This window comes from Osmerus eperlanus, chromosome 9 (assembly GCF_963692335.1).
Source record: "Osmerus eperlanus chromosome 9, fOsmEpe2.1, whole genome shotgun sequence".
In the NCBI taxonomy this organism is placed as follows: domain Eukaryota; kingdom Metazoa; phylum Chordata; class Actinopteri; order Osmeriformes; family Osmeridae; genus Osmerus; species Osmerus eperlanus.
Genome location: NC_085026.1, coordinates 7,371,913 through 7,398,498, shown reverse-complemented (window position 1 = coordinate 7,398,498; position 26,586 = coordinate 7,371,913). Strand labels below are relative to the sequence as shown.

Here is a 26,586-nt window from a genome sequence, read left to right as displayed (position 1 = left end):
ATTTATTGCTTTCAGTGCTTACAATAAAGCAGTCTAATTTTCTTACAAAATAACTGCTTAATGATTATGAATCACAAAATGACTCATCACATTTCTAAGATGAAAGTAGAGGTCACCTACAGCTACAGTTTTGCATGATTAAGGCAGAGAAAATACAATCATGATGCAATGCATCTGTAGTGTGGACATCTGTCACAGCAAAGATCCATCTTTGACATTAATTTCTGAGGTCAAGAGAATGTTATTCTTAAATTACATTGAGACACTCCATCTCTTCACTGCAGTGGAAATTAATGCACCTGTGTGTTGTGTTGTCACATATTTTGTAAGGTGATTGCAGGTTAATAGAAACCCTATTCATATTTGTTTTATTTTTATATCTAAATTGTTAATCTAGAGCAAATGTAAGGAAAATATGAGTTTTTCCATGTTCGAGTTATCAGTTTGACCAAAAGTATGTGAGGCAGTACCCCCATGTAGTACCCCAATACAAAGCTAGAACCATACATACATGTATTGTAGGTAGGAACTTGACAAGCCGGTACGGATCCTAAACCTCATCAAACACCTTTGGAATACAAGCCATGCCTACAGTGCCTAAACCCAAAATGCCCACTTGGCTGAAATGAAACAAATAAGCTCAGTGTTCCAATACCTGTTGAGAATCCTTTCCAGAATATCGGATGCAGTTATATGTCACTCTGTATTAATGACCATGATTTTGGAAAGAGATCTTCAAAAAGTAGCGGTCCATATTTTGAGCAGATGTCAGCCATATCCTTTTGGCCATGTAGTGTCATTCAGACAGGTGTTATTTAACATGATTGTATTGAGTGTTTACATCATCAGTGTGGTTATTATTTGCGACAGCTCTCTGCCCAACTCTGAAAATGAGAAACCCAACTGAGACGGTCTTGTCATTGTATTAGTTGTAGCAGAGAGCTACAACTAATAATTCCCCTGACAGAATAGCAGAAGTAAACCAAGGGGTGGGGGCTTGGGTGGAGTCTGGGGTGTTAAAGGAAAACAAACAGTATTTTTTTCAGTGAGGATGATTGGATGTGCGTAATATGACAGTGATGTTGCCAACTGACACAAAACCCCACAGAGTCACCCGCTTGTTTATTTGAATTGAATGTTGCCCGGACACTAAAATCTGGATTTCCTAGCTTTCTAGGGATTTTGGGACTTGGTTATTAAAGTGGACATTTAGAGACATAATAAGAATAGGCCACAAAGTGAGAACTTTATTGTTGGGTAAAATACCCTGACCTCTGGGACCTGCTTTTCTCTCCTTTCATACTTCTGATACGAGTCAGCCACTCCAGGGCACGGATGATTTCCTCTGTGACCCACTCTGAGAATTTACAATTATAAGCTCCCTTTGGCAATGATTTTTGTACTTGGGTGTCATCAAAATTGTGTCACCGCCTAACAAATTTGCCTCTCTTATTAGCCCTGTACAATAGCTTGACGATTTTTTTCCAGGTGAGCTTTTCAGGAGTTTACACAAGGATATATAAAGGTTTTTGGAATTCTTAAGAAAGAAAATCATAAGTTTCTTGATAATTGTAAAAGCGATTTTTACATGACTTACTTAACTGGAATATTTAAACATACCCTTTGCCTGGGTTTAAATGAAGTTTTCACATAACCCTACCCTTTTTTATCTGCTCCAATTGCTGCCAAATGCTAGGACTCACCATCTGAACATGAATGTAAGACCACAGAGCACTAGCAGAAGCGGCCTTGTGCAAAAATATAAGTTTTACACATTTACAAAGCTGGGAATTGTATTTAGAACACAATGCAAACAAGAAGCAAATCAAAATTGAGATTGCACAATAAATTGTTAATTGAACTAAATGAATGACCTTCTCTCATTAAACATTTTAGGAACCTTGCCTGTGAGTAAAATAGCTTTTGAATGAACAGGGATACAAAATCTTGGTCCTTGGCATGAAAGATGTGTCTGATTCTTAATCTGTATCTCACCAACCACCTGCATGTACTTGGGCCATATGTTTTGTCAAAAGCATTGGTGCGGATCCAGTAACTCTAATGATGCAAGTACATGAAACAACCCCTTTGTCAGCCAATGGTGGTTCCTGCAAACACATGTGTAGCAGGTGTTCGGAGTGTGTCAGGCGGGGATCCCTGGGGAACCAGCACAAACGGAGCACACATGATTGAGACTATTTTGCCGACATTTTGCGTTGAGTGGGGGGCCAACTTCCTTGAGGTCTGGGACCTCACATCGAACACGTGTAGCTTAACAACTGAATCCTTTGGCAGGATGGGTAGTTGTTCAAGATCCCGCTCTCGTTCCTGTTTCCCCGGGGGCCACTGTTACTCTGAATCTATGGCAGTGACAGGTTGAAACAATTTCATGAACAACCAGCCACCTGTGTTGTTCAGGGGTAGTTGGACACTGGCTAACATTGATAGGACACCCCCCCACCCCCCCCCCCACCTCGACATTCACACACATTTTACAACCTCAGTGACTACCCTCACACCCCTCTCACTTTTCCTTACTGAATTTTTTAAGTAGGTGTCACAGATGTTCTCAGGAGCAGAGGTTTGGTGCACAGTTTGTTGACTGTTCTGTGTTTTCACCTTAATTCACGTTCAACATAATGTAAACATGCCCCTGTTAATGTTTTAAATGCATACTATTTTTTACTCTCGGTATGGATTTCCTTTCATGGTTACTGCACGTTTATGCTTTCGGTAAAACTGTAGCTGCATTTAACAAAAAACAATGTCTTTAGTTTAGGGATATTGCAGTCAGATTCTTCACTGGGAACATGAAGAAAAGGCAAATATGTGCAAGCCAGGATGAACATCTCTATTATTTACTAGGCTAAATCTTTTTGAACCTCATGGCTGTATCACTGCTTCCATTGATATTATCATACATCCAATTAGCTTTCTCCTTGACAGCCAGAATGTGGGAGTTGTGATTCAGCTCTAGAATACTCACTTGATACACATCCTTTGCTTATGTAAACCTGCCAAGTGTATTTAGGTCTAAAACAAGTGTCAGCAACACACTGATCAAAATTAAGTTAAAAACAGTGCTGTACTTTACAGAGGGATGTTTGTTTTGGTGGATTATAATGATTGAAAAATCCAACACCAGCATATTAAATGAATCCACTTTCTTTTATCTGAGATAATGAATGGAAGCTTCTTGTTTGTAAAACCAACCATAGCAAATAACACAACACAGACATCTGGACCAGAAGTGGAAAAAAACACAACAACAAAAAACTGCAAAAAAAACACTTGCAGCTGTTTTCCAACCTAAATATATAGAACATATTATTTTGTTTATTTCATATCTTTATATTATTTTGTTGTTTGATTTTTCTTAGCTACATAAAACTGTCATGCTGTTTCTTGGCTTTGGAAGAGATGATTTACAGTCAGCCTGTCCTCCCCTTTGCCCCAGGAATTTCAGTCTCTAAAACAGGTGTCATTATTCTTCAGCGAACAATATAATTTGATGAAATATTCTGTGCAAAGGCTGGGCCATGTGTCTGTCCTGAGGGAAATGTCTTGGCTCTGACCTAATCTCCAGAAATAATTTATTCTGTGAGCTACAATTTATAGATACCACCAGAGACAAAAAGTCTGAGACAAAGGTTTTTGAAATAAATAAAAGAAAAACTTGTTTTTGGTCCTGGCTTTAGGGCATGATCCAAAATGCAAGATACTGAATTTGTTTTAATCCAGTAGAATCTGCATTAAAATGTTAACATGAAATAAAATCCACATATGCAATTTAAAGTCAATGGCTGAACCATATGTGGCAGCTGTGCTATCTGCTGGATTGTATTTCATTATCTATTTCTTTCAAAATCCACTGTGTAACTTGGGGGCTGATGATACTGAGATATGTGGAATATGCAGTCAGTTCTGCAGGCAATGACATTCCCAAGTCCCATGAGAAATTGATGAATAGTGAGTCATTCACCAATATGCAAGCTGATAGCCTTGTACAGCAAAGAGCTGTAAAAGTAAAAAACGCCTGAATCACACATTTGGCCAAGTAATTTAACAGTATTCTGGCAGTTATATCCTGCTAAATCAGTATTAACGGCAGACTCTAGACTGCAGCAACATAGTTTGGCAAGTGCTCAATCAAGGTCACAAGTGGCTTTCTCTTCTTATGCAATTAACCTACTTTCTCAGTATGGCAACAATCTGTGGGGAAGCAATTAAATTCCAAATACTTCCCACTGTGTGTGAACTCAAATTTGCCAAGACTGTTGAAACAGAAAGTGATCTGAGCATGCTGTCTTGGAGAGGGCATCCTTTCCTTCATGAGATATGACGTATTGCTCTCGTTGTCTGACCATTCAGTATGAAGAAAGTTTGGTAGAAAAAGGCAAGGGAGAAAGGTAGTAGAAAAGAAAGGAACTTTGAAAGGAACCAAGCTAGGAAGAAAGCTAGGGTGGAAAGAATGAAGGAAGGAAGGTGGGAGGGAGGGAGGGAGGGAAGTAAGGAAGACCAACTTTTTCAAGCACACTTCACCAGATAGGCACAAAGTTGTATGATCCCTCTGGTTTAAATCGCAGCAAGCTCTTGTTCTTATCACTCTCAGAGAGCACGATATCTCTGGTACAATAAACGTGAAGTGCTTCACTCATAGAATCTAATTCCCTCTGACTTTGACAATCTATCACATTAATCCATTTACTGGATCCTGACTCAGCAAAATTGGGCTATGATAGCCCTTATATTCCTTTAAAACAGATAACACATCACAAAGCTTCCCAGCAATCTATATACTTCACACAATTGCAAAGGGATTAGTCTTCTTTTTCTTTGTTTGGTGTGTACTGACCTTGCTGTCTTCCTGCTAGCAACAAACAATCAGAAGTTTCTCTTTCTCCTCCCTCGAATGAGTGCTGCAAGGTGACTTGTCTCCCCGTGCGGTGAAGAAGCACTATTCCACCTCATTGATTCACTCTTTCACCTGCGAGATGGCAAGAGACACGAAGGTTTATGAGAAATTGCATTGGTGAGCCTCAACATTTTTTGTCTTACGTAACATTTCTGTATACGGTAGAGAAAAGACGTGTTTACAGTACATGTCTGTTATTCTAAAATAACTGTTAAGGGTTAGAATTAGCCACACATTTGTAATACATTATCAACTAATGAAAAGTAGGTTGAAATACTTCGCAATTAAAATAGAAAATACTGGTCATTTATTTGAAAAGACAAAATGAAGCTGTTAGCTCATGTGGATGTGGAATGTGGATCAGAGTAAAAATGGGGTGCCATTTTTTCTCACAATAACAACGGACCATCTCAACAACACATTGTCAGGTCAGGTGCCTGATGTGCATATCAGTTAGCCGGGTGATCAACTCAAGTGGTGCATTAGTAATCACATGACACTTCCATCCATATCTCTTCATGTGGAATTTTATCATTCATGACACTTCCTCCGCGAACCTCCTTTCGGGACCTCAACGTTATTATTTGACAGGGGATGGGGGAGGGGGGGGGGTGATGATGCAGCTGCTGTCACAGTCCCTGAAGTCAGATTTCTTCAAATATGGTGCACGTCTTTTATTCTTCTATTCTCACACTTTCAAGATGCATTCGCCTATAGGTGCCCTGTGGTAAAAACTGAAACGTTCTCACGGTTTGTTTTTTGAACAGCCAGCATGATCCATTTTATTGTGCAGCTGCGACAATCGCCATCTCTGATGTGTGATCCATCAAACGAAAGGGCTTTCATGTCAGACTTTCTTATTGGCTCCTGCCTCTATTTTTATTTACTGTACGAAGATGTTTTTCATAGGCGAGCTGTTAGCTCTTAGGATTAATAGAGCCATAGTTTGAGATATTGTTGTTACACCATCTGGCAAGAGACCGCACCCATGGGTGTTTGATGTTGCACTTAGGATATGTTGTTTTTGCTGCAGTGTACTATGCACTACTGTACTTAAAAAGTACAATGTGAGATGTTATTATTGCACTGTAGTACAGTTTTTTGTACTCCATGCACAAATTAAGTATTAAAAAAAGTAAGTACCCTAAAAGCGTCTGTAATCAAGATGTTGTTGTTGCACTCTATTTAAAAATGTGTTAGATGTAATGGTATTACTGTAGTATACTTTTTTGTTCACCCTGCCTGGTAGCTGAGATGTGGTTACTTTGTAAAGTGCCAGTACATACAGGCTATTCCTTGACTCTGACCACCAAACGTCTGTAGAACTATACAATTCTTGTCCTTGATCTTCTGTTGTATTTTCTATATGCACTGTTTGCTATTGATTTGGAGAAAATCGTCGACTAAATACATTGTAAAATGCAGTCTAAAGGCAACCACGACATTGAGACTGAATACAAAATTGATCCTTTGAGACGTGAACACACAGTGTGCAATAATCTTGGTAAATGATCAAAGAATATATCACCAGCTCTACCACCAATATTGGTGCCAAAGCAAAACTCTCAGATCTGTTTAAAAATATTTAAAATAAAATACTTGATTATATTTCATCAGAACATAAATTAATGTGTAAAACCATTCCCTGAATGGTTAAGATAAAGTCTGGAGCCCTTGGTTTCGCCAAAGTACCCTGGAGCTTCTACTGAAAAAAAGGTTAACAAGAAAGTTGGGAGTGTTTAGGTTTTATTAATGAGCATAATAATCAGCAGTTATTGACAAAGTAATAAATCAATGACTGTGTGGTGCATGTTTAGAGATTGTATTTTTCAAAGACTGGGTAAGCATATGAAAGGCTTTGATGAAACTGTCTGGATATAACAAAGAAGAATCTTACAAATAGTCTTTTTTTTTCACACTGTGGAGGAGTGTGGAAAATTGTATTCTCATTTCTTTGTATGCGCACCATACAAAGAGAGATGCAATTGTGCCTCTTTTCTCACCTAAAAAACGTTCCTAGTTTGAATGTGGGAGAGGAAATCTAACTATAAATGCATTAATCACTGTGCGTGTGTGTCTGTCTATGGCTCCCTTATCTTGAGAATGGGTACTGTATGAAGTGGAAATTCAAGTGTATTGCTTAAGACCCAAGGACGTACAGTGTTGAGTATGAGGTTGTGAAGTTGAGCGGTTGATGACAAAGACCTTTATTGATGGGCACTGCACTAGCATGCGCCGACTTGTTAGTTCTAATGCAGACATGAAATGGCAATAGAACAGCAGTCCATGGCATGTTGTCATAGTGTATGGTCAAAACGCAGGTTGAATATTTGGATCGGAATACATGATATTGTATGTCATATAAGGATCATTATCCTGCTGTTAACACGTATGCTTGTTAGTATAGCACTGTGCTTGTAATCCTAAGGTGCAGAGTTTGCTCCCAGTACAGCTCATTGTGTTACTGCTTTATTGTGGAGAAACCTAACCCTAATTTAACAAGTTTAATTCCTAACTATAACCATATAAGTTAACTGCCTAATCATAACCATCATTGAAAAATGACTGCTACAAAAAGGAGTTTTTGCAACATAAAAAACGACTTTGGTATTTGGAGAAATGCTAACATGTACACTTTCCAAATGTAGGAGCAACTTTAGAATTTTTTGCCTGTTTAGCAAGTTTAGTGTATGGAAGAATAATGCAACCCCTACTGTGCACCGTCAGAATGACCTACTTCACAGGGCTGTTGTTTTTGCTTACACCATGACAGTACATTTCTGTGCAACCAGCTTGCCAAACCTGTGAGTTTTAAAGCACAAAACCACTGAAATGCAGCCAGTTAATGGGAACTAAGACTCTTCTCCCAACCATCCTTTGAGAGTATGCCATGGAAAATGACACCATAGACTCATAGACAACCCTTGCCTTCTTTTGTGTGGTTGAGATTAAAAATGCATCTTGTCCACCCAGCCTTCCATAATACTTGGTCATTCACACACTGTATATTCAAAACTCTCACCAACACGCACCGACAAATGAAAAAATCCAGTCATGTCCATATCTTTACTTGCATGTTTTATGGGCCATTGCGTGACTTACTCCTGCCTCATTTACTTGAGTGCCTTTCCCTACCCTATTCAAAGTGATAGCATGGCCTCTATTAGCAATGTATGGTGTGAATCTAGCATGACTGTGCTGACCGAGGATCTGTCTGCGAGTCAGGGCTATGCTAGTTATCCCTTAGGGCACCCCACATACACTCTCCAATGCTACCCTAAGGGATGCATTGGGGAGACACTGTAGTCTAACTCTTCTACTGCTACTGGCGACTGCCTAATTTAAATGTTCAATCAGAGTCAACACTAAGGGATGAGACAATGAGTTTACGTTGTCTCTCGGGATTGTCTGGGATACATTGAGAATAACTGTGTGTGTATGTTAATGTCATGAGGTCGTTGAGGATGCCCCCCCTCACCTTTTCTATGAACTAATGCGACACATAAGAGACTAAATCCACAGAAGGAGACCATAGAAAGGTAGTGAGACAGACTGAGAGAGAGAGTTAGAGAGAGAGAGAGAGAGAGAGAGAGAGAGAGAGAGAGAGAGAGAGAGAGAGAGAGAGAGAGAGAGAGAGAGAGAGAGAGAGAGAGAGAGAGAGAGAGAGAGAGAGAGAGGCAAATACTATATATATATATATGGGCTAGACAATATATGTGCTAGACACAGTTTCAGACTGACTGAGAGAGAAGGACAGTCCGCCAAACAGAAGAAGCAAAACTGACAAATCTTAAACTTTAAAAAAGAGTGAGTGAGTGAGTGAGCGTTAGAGAGAGAGAGAGAGAGAGAGAGAGAGAGAGAGAGAGAGAGAGAGAGTGCCAGAACAGTCACCAACATCTTCAACTATCTACAGCATCCCTACCAACTAACACATCAAGTCCAGGTGAGTGAAGGCAATGCTGGATCTGTCCCACACGTCACAACCCGTCAGATTACGTCACATGAACAGGCCCAGCGCCAATGCTCAGACTGGGACTGCTTGTCTCAAAAGGGATTATGGGTAATGTATACACCCGCTTATGCATTAATGCTGCTTACCTCCCCGTCAGACCTGCTCCAGCTCAAAGGTGCACCGTACTCAAGGTACAGTGTTTGAATGCTAGGGAACTTTAATGATCTCTCATCTTCAGACACATGTCCACACCCCTCTCGCACTTGGTTAAGGACCTTTGCCGATGACGCAGAGTTTAATGTGATTTTTGTGCCATGCTTGTCAGTGATAGTACTCATTGCCTATCCCCAGATTTAGATGATTTCAAGCATGCAACAGACTGGTCTGTGTGTGCGTGTGCATGTCCAAGAGTGTATGGGTGTGTGTATGTGACTGTGTGTGCGCTGAGGAATGGTATAAATCAAATTAGATCAAAGGACAGCATGTGCAAGAAACACACTTAATACTATATCATGAATTGTTTATCAGCTACAATGGGCCCAGAGGCATGTTTATTTCATGTCCACTAGAATTCTGTTATTAGCACAACTACAGGGCCTAATTATATATTATGTTCCTTTCCTTACGTCATAAAAACCCTAATCCATTTCACATGGTCTCGATATATGAATCGTAGAATATTTGTAACACACTGCTGTATTTCGACAGCATATTCTTTCTAAACGCATCCTGTTTGGTGTTCACTCTCTCCTCTTCCACAAAGATACCGTCGTCAGGGCCTTCAGCATCCCACTATTGAATTGAACATTTCCATCAGCCGCATGAATAACACAGCGGGCGTCGCGGCTGTGACTAGAAGATGACAAGCTGGTGCACTACCAGTCATTCGCACAATGTGACGAACTGTCAGAGCCGAGACAATATCACGTCCCCCGTCACCTCCGTGTCACGGCCCAGAGCAGAAAAACACAGAGCGAGGTATACAACTGCACGGCGGACGCATACTGAATGGGGGAGAGATGTAAACAACGAGCAATGTTTTGCCTCTCCGATTCAGGGGGAGGTCAAAGGTTCTGGAATAACTCATGCCAGCGATGCTTGTGCACCTGCAAGCACAGGCTTGTGCGCGTAAAATACTCTAATGGAAATCTAATTGATCTTGACTGAAATGATAACTCATTGTATGCAATAAAAAAAATCTACTCTATGGATGGAGTTGGTCTGAAATGGCTCACAAATGAAGAGAATAACTTTTGTTGAGGTTAAAAGGTATAGAACAGACATAGCAAACACCTATGTCTATATACCTTAACTCGCTTGACAAAATGCCAGCTAATGACTCGCTAACATCAAACAACTTGCAATACACACAATTAGTAAAAACTCATATGCTCAATTCACAAGATACAGTGGAATACCAGGTCCAGTGATGTACTGGATTATACTATTAACATGTATGTTGCTTTCAAATACTAAGCCAGGGTTGTTATAACTGCTATAAAGAACACTAAATACAGTACATATTACATTGATTAGGCCTATACGTAGAAGTCAATAGAACTTTAGTGAGGAGACCCACAATGTTGTGTTAATCTGTTTGCCCATAAACAGGAGGCCCGCTATCACTTCACTGTCCTCAGCTCCTGAGGGTCTAACAGAGCAACTAGAACCACTATTCCCACATGCACACAGAAGCAACCACACATACACATTCATCAACTTTTCTTTTCACACTTAACACACTCTGATGTAGTGGTAACCAAACAGCATACTGTACAATTGTTTTATATTAGCTTTATATTAGTGTGTGTGTGTGTGTGTGTGTGTGTGTGTGTGTGTGTGTGTGTGAGAGAGAGAGAGAGAGAGATAGGCAGAGAGAGACAGAAAGAGGGGGGGGGCTCCACGTGAGAAAAGAGGTGCCTAGTCGTGCTAATTAAACGCCTTCAAGGCTTTACTCTGCCCTGCCACTAATCCCAGGCAATAAGAGCTCTGCACAGTGCTTAGGGAGAAAGGTAATGGAGGGGAAATCTGCTTCATGATGCCACACAAATGCTGTCCTACTCAATCCCTACAGGTCATGCCACCATCACCTTCTGGGGCCTCCCTCGGAAGCACCCGGGTAACCTACTTAGTCTATTGCTGAAATGCTGCCAGCTACTCGTTCGCTAGTCAACCATCTGCGAATCTAGTCAGTCTAGTCACTTTCTGTTCCTGTGGGATACACATTAAAACTCTTCCATTCACAAAAACGGATCAAGCCAAAACCCACTTCACTACACTGCAGTCTCACCTCTGTTTCTACACATTCGTTTCCACGCACTGAGGGAGTAACAATGTTCTTTTTTTTTGCAGATTTTGGTCGGTAGGCTACCCTACAGCAGCCTCCCAAAGACACGAAAGAGCCATACCCGTCAGCACGAGAAGCAATTTGTTAAATGACTGTAGAGTGCTCTTATAATGTTTCATTAAATGATCCCTATTCACCCACCCCTAGTAAAGCCTCTTTTACCGTCGTAAAGCCACTTTTGCCGACAGTGGGATTTTGAGCCGCCTAGACGCAGTCAATTGCAATCTGATATTCCCTTCCACGGTTGAGAACTACAGTGCGGCAACCATATGCAGCAAATAAGGCGCTTACGGAACTCCATTTCAGTGCGATAAAGCCACCGTGCTTTGCAGTGATAACAAGTTTAACAAGTAGACTATGCAGACAAGTCTTTGTCGAAAAAGTGCTTCAATAGTCAGACTTTGTCATATTGACTGTATTGTATCAAAGTTACATTTTCCATTTGTGTGACTTTACGAGTAAAGATGTGCTACTAGTTGTGACAAATATGATTTGTCGGGTTTGGAAAAATGAGCATATCTGTCTGTATCACTGGGAGCCAATTCGTTCTCAACACTTACTTGCCCAATGTGTACAGGCTTTCACCCTGTAGACCTCTCTGTCTTAACAGACTTGCACAGACTCTCACTCGCTCGCTCGCTCACTCCCTCACTCACAAACACTAAAACACAGGTTTTGTCCTTTGTTATCAACCTGCCATCAGTCGTCTGACAAGGCTACTACACTCTGTCTAAGAAGCTCAGGTGACTTCCACTACAACTGCAAAGCCAAGGAGAGTGGATTACTAAAAGTCATAATGGTTGTTGATCTTCTCCACTCTGGGTCTGCACTCAAGTGCCTTTATGTAGTGAAGCATGAATACCGTAACACATATAACACTAAGAACCCTGTCAAGGCTACTGCACTAATAATTCCTCTGGCACAGTTGTTTGTGTTTAATTTGCACGGTATTATCTATTGCAAAGATATAGCCTATAAGGAAACAATGTTGATCCATTCAGCACATGAATTTTGCACATAACACATGTAGTTAATTCATTTAATAAAAGTTATTTTGCCTGTGTCAGTCATCTGACAATTTGTTTTCTCTGTCTGACAATATATATTTTTATGAATTTGGACGTAGACGTCTTTTGACATCCCATTACATTCAAAGTCCACCCAGAGACTAGATTTGGATGTACTGTTTCTCATATTTGAACTATTTAATAACAAACCTAGATCAGCTTTAAAAGCAATCTTCTAATGGAACCAGTAGGCATGTTTCTGACACCAATAGCTATATGAAAAGAAGAGACAAGGAAAGTTGACAGTTTGAGTTTTCAATCTGGAGTGTTGCTGATGCTCTTTCTGTACCAACCCTAGGAACATTGGACCAATTCTGTTATCGAAAGTATGTCACTATGCTACAGTTACAGGGTGTACAGTATCTGCAACATTTGCATAGTGCAAGCACAAAGTACACAAATACAGAAGGCTATGTGTATTATGTTGATAAGCGGGCATGCTCTTGGTGAAAGATTTACAAGATGCCTTGTACCAATAATATTTGTAAATCAAACCCTCAACATATGGATATGGGTCAATACTATGGCAGAACTAAACAACAAAACATTATTAAAAGCATATGCAAAATCAATTCAGGTAACCTTTTCCAAACATAGCAGTATCTGTAAACTCATGCAGAAGTTATGGTTTGTTTAACCCTTGCCCCCTCAATTTAAGTTTTCCCATTCAAACCTGCCTTTCTTTGAGATTGTGTCTGGAGTCTATTCCCTCCATCATTGACCCTTTGTTACTGCAAAGGCCATGGATACATGTGCTTGGCTAGAGCTACACATGAAGAGTTGCTCAATTCTGAGAAGGGATTGATAATAAAAGTCCCTTTTTGTAATGGGAAATGACCCAGATGCCCTGTTGTGTATTTTTGCTATGATATTTCAAGTCTCTGTTTCTTTAACAGTTTTCTTTTTTGGAATTGATGACATCAAAAAGGCACAGTTCGGTTATCATTGACTGTAAAGAAATTTAATTGAGAGAAAAGTATGGATGTCATCTGAGATAAACATCACTTGTAAACATGCTGCAAGAATAAATGCTTTTAAACTACTGTATTTCTGAGAAAACAACGTTTTTGATTTAAAATTGCATTTCTAACTCTGTAGTTTCAAACACATAGCTAAAGCATGAAAAAGTAGCATCACACTGGGTCCACATTTATCTGCCGTAAAGAAATTTACCAACCAAACTTTTGTGTATTGGAAATGCTGGGCCATTTTTTATTCTGCCAGTGGGGTTTTAAGACAGCTGAACACATTTGTCCAAATTGGGGATTCGATTTTTGGAAGTTAGTGTTAACTCCACATCCAATAAGTTTTGATGCACAATACTGTACTTAAAACATACAGCACACAAAAGTGTGCCTTGTATTGCTTGTGGCAACCTGAATTAGAGACCACACAGACAAAGATAGGAGAGACTTCTCAAAGTAGCAGCTATATATATGAATGAAGTCATCAGTGCATCAACAGTGTTCTTCACACAGTAGTGTCATCGTGGGTGGACTCAAACCCAAGGACACAAGTCATGAAATGCTTCTGTACTGCACCAGCACTCTAACAAAGTATGATATTGAATCCCATGAAAGAGGTTATGGCCTAAATCACATGTCCAATCTCATGAGAATCACCACAGCAGGAAAGAGGTAATGCCATTTGTCATTGGTTATATATCCACAGAAAAGGGTTACAAGAGGTGGAATGGAACAGCCTTATATGAAATGACAAAACATTCAAGCTTTTAACCAAATCCGCCAGACTTTGTATGATTTGTGACTGTTGCACCCACCTCGTAGATACCAGCACTAGATCTGTCTGTTAGACTGCTCTTGCCAAACTATTGTATCCTCTAGAAAAAAAAGCATCCACGGAATCTACAAAGATTGTGAGGACTTTTAAGGTCAAGATATTTTAATTTTAAGTCTATTTTAGACATAAGCATGAACATCATAAACATCATGTTCCTCAGCTCATTGCTGAATAATATGTGGTGACAAGTACTCCCAGAACAACAACAAAAAAGAGAGAATTTTACAACACAGTTTCTCAAAGAGCATGTTTCTCTAAGACTTCGTTTATTAATCTAAAATGGTTTAAATGCAATTCAACACCTGCTTGCTAGGAGAAGAGCCCCTAACAATCGTAATGACCTACACAGTCTTCCATAGTTCACAGTCAATAAAATGCAAATGTCATATACCCCTAGTCCATACTTGACTGTAAAACAAAGTGATTCAAGTAGCAAAGTTATGTAATAAATCACCAATTACAGACAGAGCTTGACAATGGTGACGATGTGACAAACTGCTGGATCTTGAGCTACAGAAGAGGGACATTTGATGTGAAAAAATTCCCCAAAGTTGTGTAAATTAGTTTCCTGATGGTTGCTTTGATGTCAATGTACTTACCTCACAGAAATTTCATTAATTTATATTTAGGTTTTGCACAGCGCTCTCTGTCTTTCAACAAACTGTGGATTGAAAATATTCCAAAATGATATGAGGTGCAGGATGGGGTCTGTGGAAGAAATTGGGATTTCCTGTGTGCTTACATTATTCACTAATTAATATAACTAGTCATTGGATACTAGTTAGTATGTTCTCATGTAAGCTTGCTATTAATAAGAGTAGATTGTGTTTATGTGTCAGGGTTAATAGATGTTCGGGGTCAGGAGAAAGTACTGGGTAAACGTCCCTTGTCATGAGTACAAGGAGAGCTCCAACTATGATCTCTCTAGTCTGAGAGTGGTCCTGGGCTGGGAGCTGTGAATCTCTTTCTCTGAGACTGTTGAAACGTCATTACTGCTTGATTGTCACTATCTATGTTTACATTCTTGTGCCTTATAAAAGATGGTCCTCCGACCTTCAGAGGGGAGAGAGACATGATTGAGACCTAAGCCTGGTGTTGTGTTGTCATATATTGTCAGAGGTCTGGTTTTCTCTCCCAATCTGCAGATTGATAATACTTATTAAAATCCAGAACTCAACTGAACTTAGTCACTCCGTTTATGAAGAGTGTAAGATTGTACCAATACAACTGCACTGCATTGTTAGATGTTGTAACACACTATGTAGATGCATTGAGGACTGTATAATTCATATAAATGGAGCATACTGCATCGGCACCTCAACCTCCTGCACCCTGATTTATGGATATAGTGCAGTAGTTTTGATTCAGAATCAGGTCAGAAAGTGGCAGTACTGTAGGTTGTAGCTTTAAAAAGACCCCCCACTTATGTCCAAGTTTCCACAAAATACACCAGACTCCAGACAGTTTCAAATGCTTATGAAAGAGTAAAATAGACACATGCTTTCAAAGAATGGGAGCAGGTTTAGAGCCTAGGGCCCCATTAATGTATAATGACTAGAGGCTTGTACCATGCTGCCATCACCAACAGTGCAGAGCAGACCTATTGTTTTTTCATAAATGTATTCCCAATCCACAAGTCATTGTTTTATTTATGACTGTTGCATCAACCCTGTAGACACCAGCATGGTATCTGAGCAAGCGGGGGAAGTGGATAGATAAAAGTCTCGCCTGATGGTGCCAAACAATCCCTCGCAGCCCGTTGAGAAAAATGTCCATTAATCAGTGATTCTGGAGTACAGCCTGTTGCCTTCATGGCAGGTTGTTACTGTAAATTTAACAGAAGCAATACTGGGACAGGCTTCTTAAGTTTGAAATACTTTGTTTTGACTGCTCTGCTCTTTGGGAAGCGTTTGTAACTAAAGTCTACAGTAGTATTGGAGGTACATCCCTGGAGGTAATTGTGACCCATGCCTTGCTCGTTTTCTTGGCCAGATGGATTTTCTTTGAGTTGTGGGAAAGGATGTGTCTCAACAACACCAGTAAACCACTGGGATCTCACCGCTGCTAGGAAACAGGAGACGTCGGCTTATTTCCTCCAGGATGTGGCACCTGAACAGGTGGCCAGGAAAGGTGTTTCCAACTTTCTCTCAGTCTCTCCCAACTTGGAATAGAAGCAACCTGCAGGTAATTATAATAGCGCCAATTTCCCCTGGCCCTATCCCCTTTCTTCACCTCCACTGTGTATGGCGTATAGGTGTTCTTTGTCCTCATTTGGAAGCATCTTTATGCTATTACTTTTTGTTCTTCCCAATGTGCATGGCATAACTGCATAAAGCACAACGGATCACACAATATCACGTGGTAAAAGGAGGTACAGTAGCAATGGGTATTCATAATACTCCTTACATTAGGCAACTTTTGAGACTTTCTCTTTGGAGATATCAGATTGATTTGAGAAATTAAACAAACAATGCTGTCAAAGTGAACTGTTAGTTTAGATTAAAGAAGTTAGGTTAAAATGTATTGTTTAACACACTTACAGTACTTGTGTGTAGGAGGCAAATGGACAAGTAAATTAACAGCAAGCTTCCGAACACAAATTAAAGTAGACAGCTGAATCTTCATAATAATTGCCAATAATCATTGTGGAAGACAATGGTCTAGGGGATATCCTTTGGCAAGTTTTAGAAGGAAATGTGTTGATTTAATATATATTAAATATTGAGCACATTGTAAAATGTGATTAACTACTGACAATCATGCATTAAATTGTGATGAGTATTTAAATTGTTTGATAGCACGAGAAACAAATCAAGGCATGCCTATCAGATTGGTTGATGAACATAACTAAATAACATTCCAAATGACATAATTTGGCCTCCAGCTCCTCTTTCTGTTATCCTAAGTCTGTTTCTGCCTCTGTCTTCTGCTTTGCTGATGCAGTTCAAAACTTTGAAAGAAAGGGGAACTGTACTCCACATTTAAGTAAAACAAAAGGTCTAATCATAGACCAGTATACTTCATACAAGATAAGATAGAAGTGCTCAGAAGTTTTATAGCCCCCTTCCCTTCTCCCTCAAAAAGCTTCTGCTTTTTGCCAGGCCATCACTGAAAATAAGAATTTGTTCTTAATGATTCTGCCTGGTTAAATAAAGGTTAAATGAAATAAAATAAATTCTACTAAGACTAACTTTCCAACTCATCCAGTGCGAATCCCGCTTGACTTTCTCTCACACCACTCAAGGGTCTTTAGAATTTTCCGTGGAAGTCAAGAGATTGGGATTGGTGACCAAGAAAGGAAGCTCGGGCATGCACAAAGTTGGTCAAGGCTTGTTATCCCTGGGAAAATCAATGTTCGCTCCCCTCAGAGTGAGCAAGCTGTTTCACACAGCACTCACGTACACCCTTGGAATACAACCTCAGAAAAGGTGGAAGTAGGTTGACTGACATGTGAAGGTCCGATTCAACAAAGCTGTAGATTGAAGAGATTCATTAAAATGTCCGGCAATCCACTCCAAATTGTTAAAGTATCTTAAAGGTTAAATTCTCCAACATGTCATGAATTACAATACGGTAACAATTTCTCTGTACTTTAACATCATTCAAATGCAACCAAGGGGAGGCAGGGTCCCACTGAAAATAAGCCTAAATTACAATCGTCTGCTAAATAATTAGAGACTTAATGAAATTACCTTACGCAGTAAAGAACCATATGCAGTAAACGTTTAAATTGATTTTCATTTGCACTGAAGCACAACCAACACACCTGTGCTGCTCCCACTGTGTTTAATTAAACAGGCTGCTGGCTTGAAGTTATTTTCTTCACGTTCCTTTATAAGGGCTTTATAAGGTATGTTCTTAGAAAGTCTGTCCAAGGCTCAGGCAAAGCCTGATTATAGTACTGTTATTCTACTGTCCATCTTAAGTTCATTAAGTGCCTTGCCCAAGGACACAACGTCAGTTGGCATGACCGGGAATCAAACTGGCAACCTTCGTATTACCAGCCCGATTCCCTCACCGCTCAGCCACCTGACTCCCATGACATAGCCGCACCTTGGTCACGAACATTAGGTGAGGAACGGAAGCCATCTGTTTCTTATAGATTGTATTTGGTTAGGTACTTAGTTTTTTTTGGCACCATTTACAGTTCCCTTGTTTAGCTGAAGAAGTTGTTTGGTCATCAATAAATATATGAGCATTACAGTTACATTTATTGGCGTTTGTGTTACCACGCACCCACACCATTCCCTATTCATAGACAGAAGGATTGAAACAGGCAGCATGATCTAGGCTCTGAATAGGCCCCTGCTCTAGAGCGTGATCATTTCTTTACAAAGTAGCCCAAGTTTCATTAGTCTGCTTTTCATTTGCACAGCCATTAAATCACAGTACTGGGGGTATTAGTGTTCATTCAACTCTTGTGTTATGAAAAAAGCCCCTGTGGTCAAGTCTTTGATCAAGACTAAACTGTAACTACTGCCTAGCTTTAAAATGCACCACTATAAAACACCTTCCCATGCATTTCATTTTAAGGATGTCTGCTGATTTTCAGTGAATTTACATTCAATAGCACCAGCCTCAGGTGCAGCACATCATGCAACATGCCACTAGCTGTTATGGTTCTATAATTAAGATCTGGTACTGTTCTCATCATCATCACGATGCCTTACAATTTCATTGACTTGATCTTAGCAGTAAACAAATGTTCAGCGTCCACATGAGTATGCACCCACCCCTGTAGATAGTTCTTATTCAGGATTCATGAACAATGTCAGTGAGCGCTGTGCTCAGTATCAAACCACAAGACTGTGTGGAAACGTATTCTCAGAAACAACCTGCGACCGCCAACCAGGACAATTTGAGCTCTTCAGTCTTGAAGGTAAAATACACTGTAAGCCCCATGAAAGACCAGACAGACTATTAAGAATCCGATGGTCTCCCTAAAGGGACAACCGAGGAACCCTCTCTAAATCATCTCTTAGACTGTAATCATAACAATAAAATGTAATAGGAACATTGGAGCTGCATTAAGGGAGCCAGTTTAGCTCTTAAGGAGTAGCTTGCCAGTGAAGGGAGGCCGCCAATAAAATGACTGAACATTGACCGTTACTCATAGCCATTACTTATCATACAGTATGCAACAAAGCTAGGGCAGCACCGCTAACATTTTAAGCCTGGCTACTGAGACACTTGTGTTTCCATGGGCAACTCTGGGCAGCATTGACACATCAACCATTTATCACACTGAATAACTGAGACCAAGACCCAGAAAATAAGCTCTCAGCTTCCAGATAAAGAGTGATCTCTCACTGGATGGAAATATGTCACTGGCTGCAATGTACCTCAAACAATCTTGAACAGTGTCACCACCGTGTTTTCTTAAAAGAACTTTGTGCCGAGCGATGACTCATGCCTGTGGACACAAGTGTCTGCACTGAATGAGACTCTCGCTAGACAAGCCCGGAATTGGTGTGACACTCACGTACGGGGTGGCTTGTTTGCAAGCTTTCGGGGGCGTGGTTGAAGCGCCAGGGGCCCCGAGCGCAGCGCAGTGTGTGGACGGGTGACAATAGAGCATGCAGGCGAAAAATTTCTACCCTGAAATGAGCCACATGATAGATGATTGTGGAATACTGAGTGACATGCCTTTTTGTTTGCCTATTCGGAATCCCTGTCAGCGAAAGTGGCAAGCCTTCTAATTGTCCTAAGCAGAATCAAAGGCCATTTACTCAAGCCAGAGATGTGCACAGCAGTTTCTATAGGGATATATGGACCAACAAAGCCATATATGGTATGGTGTCACTATCATTGTACAAAGAGAGTACTTAAATTATGTTTGGGACACATCACAATCCTCAGTCCCATTAAAATCGTCATAATATCCAATCTACAAGGCATATAAGCAATATGAGAAATATGAATCCAAGCAATATTAATTATTGTGTCCAGAGATGATCAGGTCATATTATCAGTTTTTTTATAGCAGGTTGTTCAGTTGGTATATTTACGTAGTCAAGGTGAACCCCAGAAGCCAATTAAAATCCCTTAAATACAGTATACTATAAGGCCTACACTATCAAAACACATCACATGTTGCACTCAATTGCAACCGATAATTTTTAAATGTTATGTTTTTTAAGCGATGTACCTTTTTGTGTCACTTTTTTAATTGTCTCGAAAAAATTGTTGACCCGACAGTTAAGGATTTGCACGGTATTCCCCATAACCTTCAACAACACAGTATGGCACAGTACTCAAATACTACACTGGCACAGTACAATAAGGCATAGTACCCTGAAAACAATATGACTGACATCCTATTGATATTTAGGCCCTAAAATATTTTACTGTGGCTTGAATTAATGGGAAGTAATTTGTATCCTGCATGACCTATATAAATGAGTCAAATATTGCAGGACAGACTCAAAAACTGGTTCCGGCTTTTCCTATCTACAGAGTCTAGCAGCTTTGTCACAGCAAGACAGGCGGAATATCTCATTTCATGTTTCTCTTGCTCATTTCCAACTAGGAAAACCTTAAGGCAGTTTCCATCTCCACAAAGTAAATGCAACGCCTCCCAAGTGTGGCGCCAATTGACCTTTTGGTCCCCAGTACGATGGTTCTGGTAGTCTTAACATAAAGCCCATGAATAACAAATGCCTTCTCCATCGTTTGACTCAAAATGTTTATCCGGACAGTGTTTTAAGCACAGTTTGCCAGTTAAAGTGACTCATTTTAGTTATTTTACATTTATTTATTTTGCTTAGGGAGCTCTGGGAGATAAGCTTTTCGACCCTCTCTAAATTACAGCTTCTTCACAGAAGCGACATCCCCGCCGGAGCCTGTGTGTTATCTCTTCTCAGCGGTACAAGGGGCTCTCCATTTTGGCTCTCTGGAGCGCGACTGTTTCCACTAACCTTGGGGCCCCATCATACCTCAACCGTCAGAAGGGAAGTGAAGAACAACTTAACAGAGATACTGGTTTGGCATAACAGAGTTGATAACGGGGACAGTGATGATGACTTCAGTCTGCACTATAAATTATCCATCGCTTCTCTAGGACTGACACTGTGTGCGCCAGAATGGGCTTCTTGGCTGCTTGAAGTCATACTCTGGGAGGTGTCAGGGATGTTATTGAAGCGAATACAATGCCGCTAGTTTGATAAAAATTGTAAGTAGTGACGTGCTTGTAGTGATGGGTTAAATGGGTAAGAGCTTAAACTTCAAAAGAAAAATGGGCAATTCAAGTCTTGGTAACCACACGCACTGATCTCTCCTGCTTTCAAACAAAGTGTTTGAAACAGAGGTTATCTTTCCGCAGGAATTTAAGTCGAGTTCAGTTGCAAAACAGTACACAACGAATGTATTCTTCATAGTATATATAGATATTCACAAATATACTGTCTACTCTATTCTCATACACTCATAAGTATTGTTGTTTCACTGGGTATGAGAGGTTATCTTCATAAAAAGTGCAAGGTGACTGAGTCTTAGGATCAATGCTGGTACACCATCTGCAACAGAAAGTATACATTTTGATGACACAAATATGAACTATCGATCATTAACAGACTGGCAAAGTCATTGGCAATAAATTACTTTGTACATCATTTATTTTGTCTACAATTTTTTTTTTTTTTATGACAGTTGAGGTTGTACTTTCTGGTCAGACCTGGACAAATGTTTACTTTTTGAGTTTTAGTTTATAGTAGGACATAGACAATTCTGTAAGAGCTTGATTAAAGATCAACCTAGGCACAAACTACCTTCCAGAAGGTTTTTGGCAATATCTCAGTGTTCCTGTTTCCTCCTTCCCTGTTTCCACTGTGTATTGTATTGCACTGATTTGCTAAACAAACCATGGTATTCTGTATTAAGACAAAAGTACACTCTACGCAAAATATCAAGATTACGTTTATCGAAATTGCGACAGGAAATGAAAAAATAATTAATCACAGTTAGCAGTTACGTGTGCACACATTTGTGCTGAATCCAGTCTAAACTAGGCTACAGTATGAATTAACTGAGTTCAAACAACACAAACATACCTACGCACCTGTTTAGAAGGTTTGAACATTCCTACACACTCAGTTGCATATCATCATAGGTCTCTTAGCTGCAAGGCTATTAGATGGCTGTACCAAGTACCAATAGGCTGCAGTAGGTCACATGAGTAACGATTAAGTTTGTTAGGTAATTGTTTCTAATCCCTGTTTGCTTGAAGCAAGGTGCTCCTCCTCGAGGGGCAGACCACGAGATGAACGCTCGCAGTGTTTCCATTACCCTCGGCCTGGTCATTGTTCTGAAGGTAATACTTTTCAAATGTCATATGTCTATGTCCATGTCCCTCTGCTTCCCCACACTCCCTCACGACATGCATGCAAACATCCATACAGTGTATCCACACACATGCACATGGATACATGGAGAAAAACATACAACAGACACACATTCACAGAAACACACTCAAACACACGCACTGGAAAAACATGCCATTTCAACCCTCCCTCTGGAGATATTTGGCCCCAAGTTAATAGGCGGAGATTAAATTGGCTTTGTGTAGAGATCACAAAACAGAGAGCAAGATCAGGTCCAAATACATTTATGTCAATCAAGGAATTTAATTTTACTCTAAAGGAGCCATTTCATGGCACATTCCACTCCACAGGAAATTTACTGGAATTTACCTGAACCCAGTTGTCAGATAATGGTTCAATTATATAGAGAGCAGCACAAGTATTTATTTGATGTAGAACTCAACATCAGTTCACTCTATCAATAAACTGAGTGAACTGATGAAAGTAATAACACAGTATATGCTGTATTAATAATAAGCAAATCCGGGTCTAACAGAGGTCTATATAGATCAAATACTTATTTAAGATTCTTAAAAAAAGGATGAAAGTGGATGCAGTATCGAGCAATCTGTATCATGTTTCAGAATCAAACTCTCCTGTGTCTCCTTAACTTCCTCTCTTCCTTTACTTTCTCCCTTTCTGTGTCTCTTCAATCCCCCCCCCCTCCAGAAATAAAGTCAAACTTTCCAGAATCCTGTCAGAGTCTAGCCTTTCAGCACGGATCTAGGCTTTCCCTGGAGTCACGCTGGCCTATATTTTAGTACAGCAGTTTCCCAGTTGACATACCCAGTGATTGTGTTTGCCTGTTACTACTCAACGCTTGTCTGTCAACCCATGCCTTTTAAATCTATCAACACTATCAGTCTGAGTGTTACATTAACCATTAGTTGACTTTCTTATTAACTGTAATGTTTAAAACGCATACTGGTATGGAATTGTAAACATGCTATGTTTTGATTTACAATGGGGAGTAAATCGTTTTCTTCTCCTAGGGGAAGAAAACGAACTCTACATGATCTGAACAATCAATGTCTGTTGTCTACGAGCTAATTCTGTGAGGATTATTTTTAACAAGGTAATCCTGAATGGACACTGGAACCTTTGTCTTCAGCTCCATTAAGATACAACACGTGGGCCTGGGTTTGTGTGAAAGAGAGAGGGGAGTGGGAGTAAATTAAGAGGGGGGGGGGGGAGAGGGAGAGTGTGCATGGGCATGATCTAAAATGAATTAGAATGTGTCAGTTATGCAGTGTTGTTGCAGTGAAATACTGTAACAACCTAATTTTAACATGAGGCTACATCATGCTTTTCTCTTTTCTAATTCGTGTAACAACCTTATAAAGTTAAATGGAAGAGCAGTTGAATGCAGATCAAGCCCCAGATTCAATTCTCCTCCTGTACCAACTCTGGAGAAAAGCGTCTGCTAAATAAATGTATTGTTGTATGAATGATCATTGCATTGGTTAATTAATGGTTTATTTTTCTAGAAATGTCGATTTAGTCTACACGTCATGTTAAATTGCTCCTTCCAGAAAATAAAAAATGTTAATAGTTCAGAATGTTATGTGCTAGGCTAGGCATCTAGAGGAGCGAGTCAACGCTTATTCCGAGTTAGCTATCGGAGCTCTCCGTGGTGCTGAAATTTCGACGTGACACAACTAACCAAGGGGCGCTGATATCTGCCAGGAATCTCAGTTGCTATATATATTTGAATAGGATATGTCAATGTTACTTTCAAATCGAATAGATGGATGCCACTTTTAAACGTCTCTTCATCCCGTCAGAAATCGTGCCCCTCATGCGCATAACCAGTGTAATTTAAACATGTATGTAATTCAAAAACCGCGTGACTCAAAGAACAGACAACACACACACACACACACACACACACACACACATTCACACAGACACACACACATTATTTTCTACAATATGAATGGGTAACATTTGCATACATACACAGAGGCTTTTCCCCTTCTCTTTAAAGTTGAGGGATTTATATTGAACCCAAGTAAAAAAAGAAAAGACCATCCAGACCTTTCCTGACACCAGATTCCGGAGTCTACATGCTGTCCACAGAAAGCACCCTGTCAATTGAATGAAACCAACGAAATCCATCCAGTAAACTGCACAAGATTATGACAATTCTACGTCTGCTTGATTACAGTAGGCTAACGCAATAAGTTATCTGCAGTAAACATGCCTTAACTGTATAGTAACTGCACAGCTTCCGAATGATGGATAGGTTATACATAAGCAGTCTTTAAATAAGACCATAGATAAGTACAGATATTTTCTAATGAAGTATCACACAAACATAACATAACCAGTGGTATTCAGGCATGGGAACAACAGTCTATAACACATGGGAATTATGCACATTTTCCGAATACGTTTATTTATGCCCTCATCGTTTAATCACTCCATTACAGCCTACTGATACCACATGATAATGTATAGCATATAATTGAAAAGACAAAAAAATTGGCAAAGCTTGTGAAAATGCGGAACTCAACTCCAATTATACCAAAATAGCCTACCTTTCAATACTGTTTTAAATGTCATGTTAGCTCAAGCTGGTGAATGATCGTCTTCTTTAGGTTATGGTTCACTCAGAGTAAGAAAATGTCTTACGGTAGCCTATGTCAAACTATTCATGAAAATGTTGATTAACCACTGAACAAATTAATTAGTGAGTTGAAGAACCACAATGCACACCATTAATGAAAGCAATGCGAACGCGAAACACTTACCTATATTGTAGCATATGAATATCCATTGTAGGCTTTGGCAAGACATGTCGTTTACTCCCTTATCGGTCTCATCGCCTTCTTATTCCAGCAGAGACACTGCAAAACGAACAAACGGTACGCATGTTTGCCTTTTACTACAGAACCTGTTCCGAAAAAAGTCCGTATGAAAGCTTCACACCTCGTAGTTCCCGTCAAATTCGCTGTAAAAAAAGACCTCCACTGGAAATGCGGATTCACATACCCTATTTCAGACAGGCGGGATACTACCAAATGTATTTTAGTTGAAGCCAAACTCCTGAACCTAAGTTTTTTTCACCAACACCCAATTCAATGAACCGATGCGGTTTCTGCAAGACTCCTCGGCCCGGGACACATTTAAATCGAGAGAAAGAATACAAATAATTTGGAGAAAGAAATTGATCTCTTCCTAATCCGAAGTCAAATGTGCAGGTGAAAGAGATATGTTATATGTAACAATAATGTCTAGGAAGTACAGCGACGCAGATGTCCAACCGTTTTGAGCACAGTAGCTTTTAGCCTACCCTACAGTAGCTCAAATTCTTTACACTCTTACACTCCGCCTGCGATTAACTCAAGAAGATCTCTAGATGGCACAACTATCACAGTGTCTCTCGAGGACATTATAGGGAGAGGTGGAGCACAGATACACATACATGTAAGAAGCATAGCACTCACACAATCGCATATTTTTGCGAACAGGCGTAAACAGCGCAGTAGCCTAATCGTGAAACCAGTTTGTGAAGTCTGTCGAGGTTTTCACACTGCAGCGGTTGTACTGATTGAGGATTATCTTTTAACAAAGTGGATTACCTTGTAAAGGTTCGTGCTACCTGAAGCATAGATCGCTAACCCAGGCCGTAATGAAAAGAGTAGGTTACCGTAGCCCCCACGAGACATATCCACATTCAATCCAGGCAATAACACGTAACATTCACAAGCAACGAAAAGTGCATTGGCGCAATATAGAGTAGACATGTATTAGTGTTTGAACCCTGACACTTAACTTTTCATCTATCCTCTCTCTCAACTCAATTGCAATTACACCAAACCATTAGTACACATATTGTAGACTCCTATATTCCATTGCTATGAAACGTTCCATGAAAAACAACATAAAGACTTTGGTTTAAAATATGTAATATTGGCACCTGTCCTCACTCTGCATATTTGGTTAGAGTTCACAAAGAGGTTCCCTCTCTCTCCTTCCTTCCCTGTGCATGATCGATGTGGACAGTGGGAGACATGAGAAGAGGCCTCTGTTTGTCTCTCACCCACAGTGTCATTGATCTTAGTTCCTAGATCCTGCAACAAAATCCACTTAAACCAACTTTCAAGGGAGCAAACACCTAATTATTCCAATTACTTTAACTGGAC

At 40.0% G+C, this 26,586-nt stretch overlaps 1 protein-coding gene across 1 annotated transcript in view; it reads right to left on the bottom strand.

Moving 5' to 3' along the window:
• The window catches only part of LOC134027138 (leucine-rich repeat and fibronectin type-III domain-containing protein 2-like), a 68,701-nt gene extending 43,329 nt beyond the window's left edge, over positions 1-25,372 (bottom strand). Inside the window, exons 1-2 of the mRNA XM_062470307.1 lie at positions 25,192-25,372; positions 4,856-4,987 (exon numbers count right to left, since the gene is read on the bottom strand). The gene's annotated coding sequence lies outside the window, so the exon portion shown is untranslated. The remainder of the gene's footprint in view (positions 1-4,855; positions 4,988-25,191) is intronic.
• Between the last annotated feature and the right edge of the window lie 1,214 nt (positions 25,373-26,586).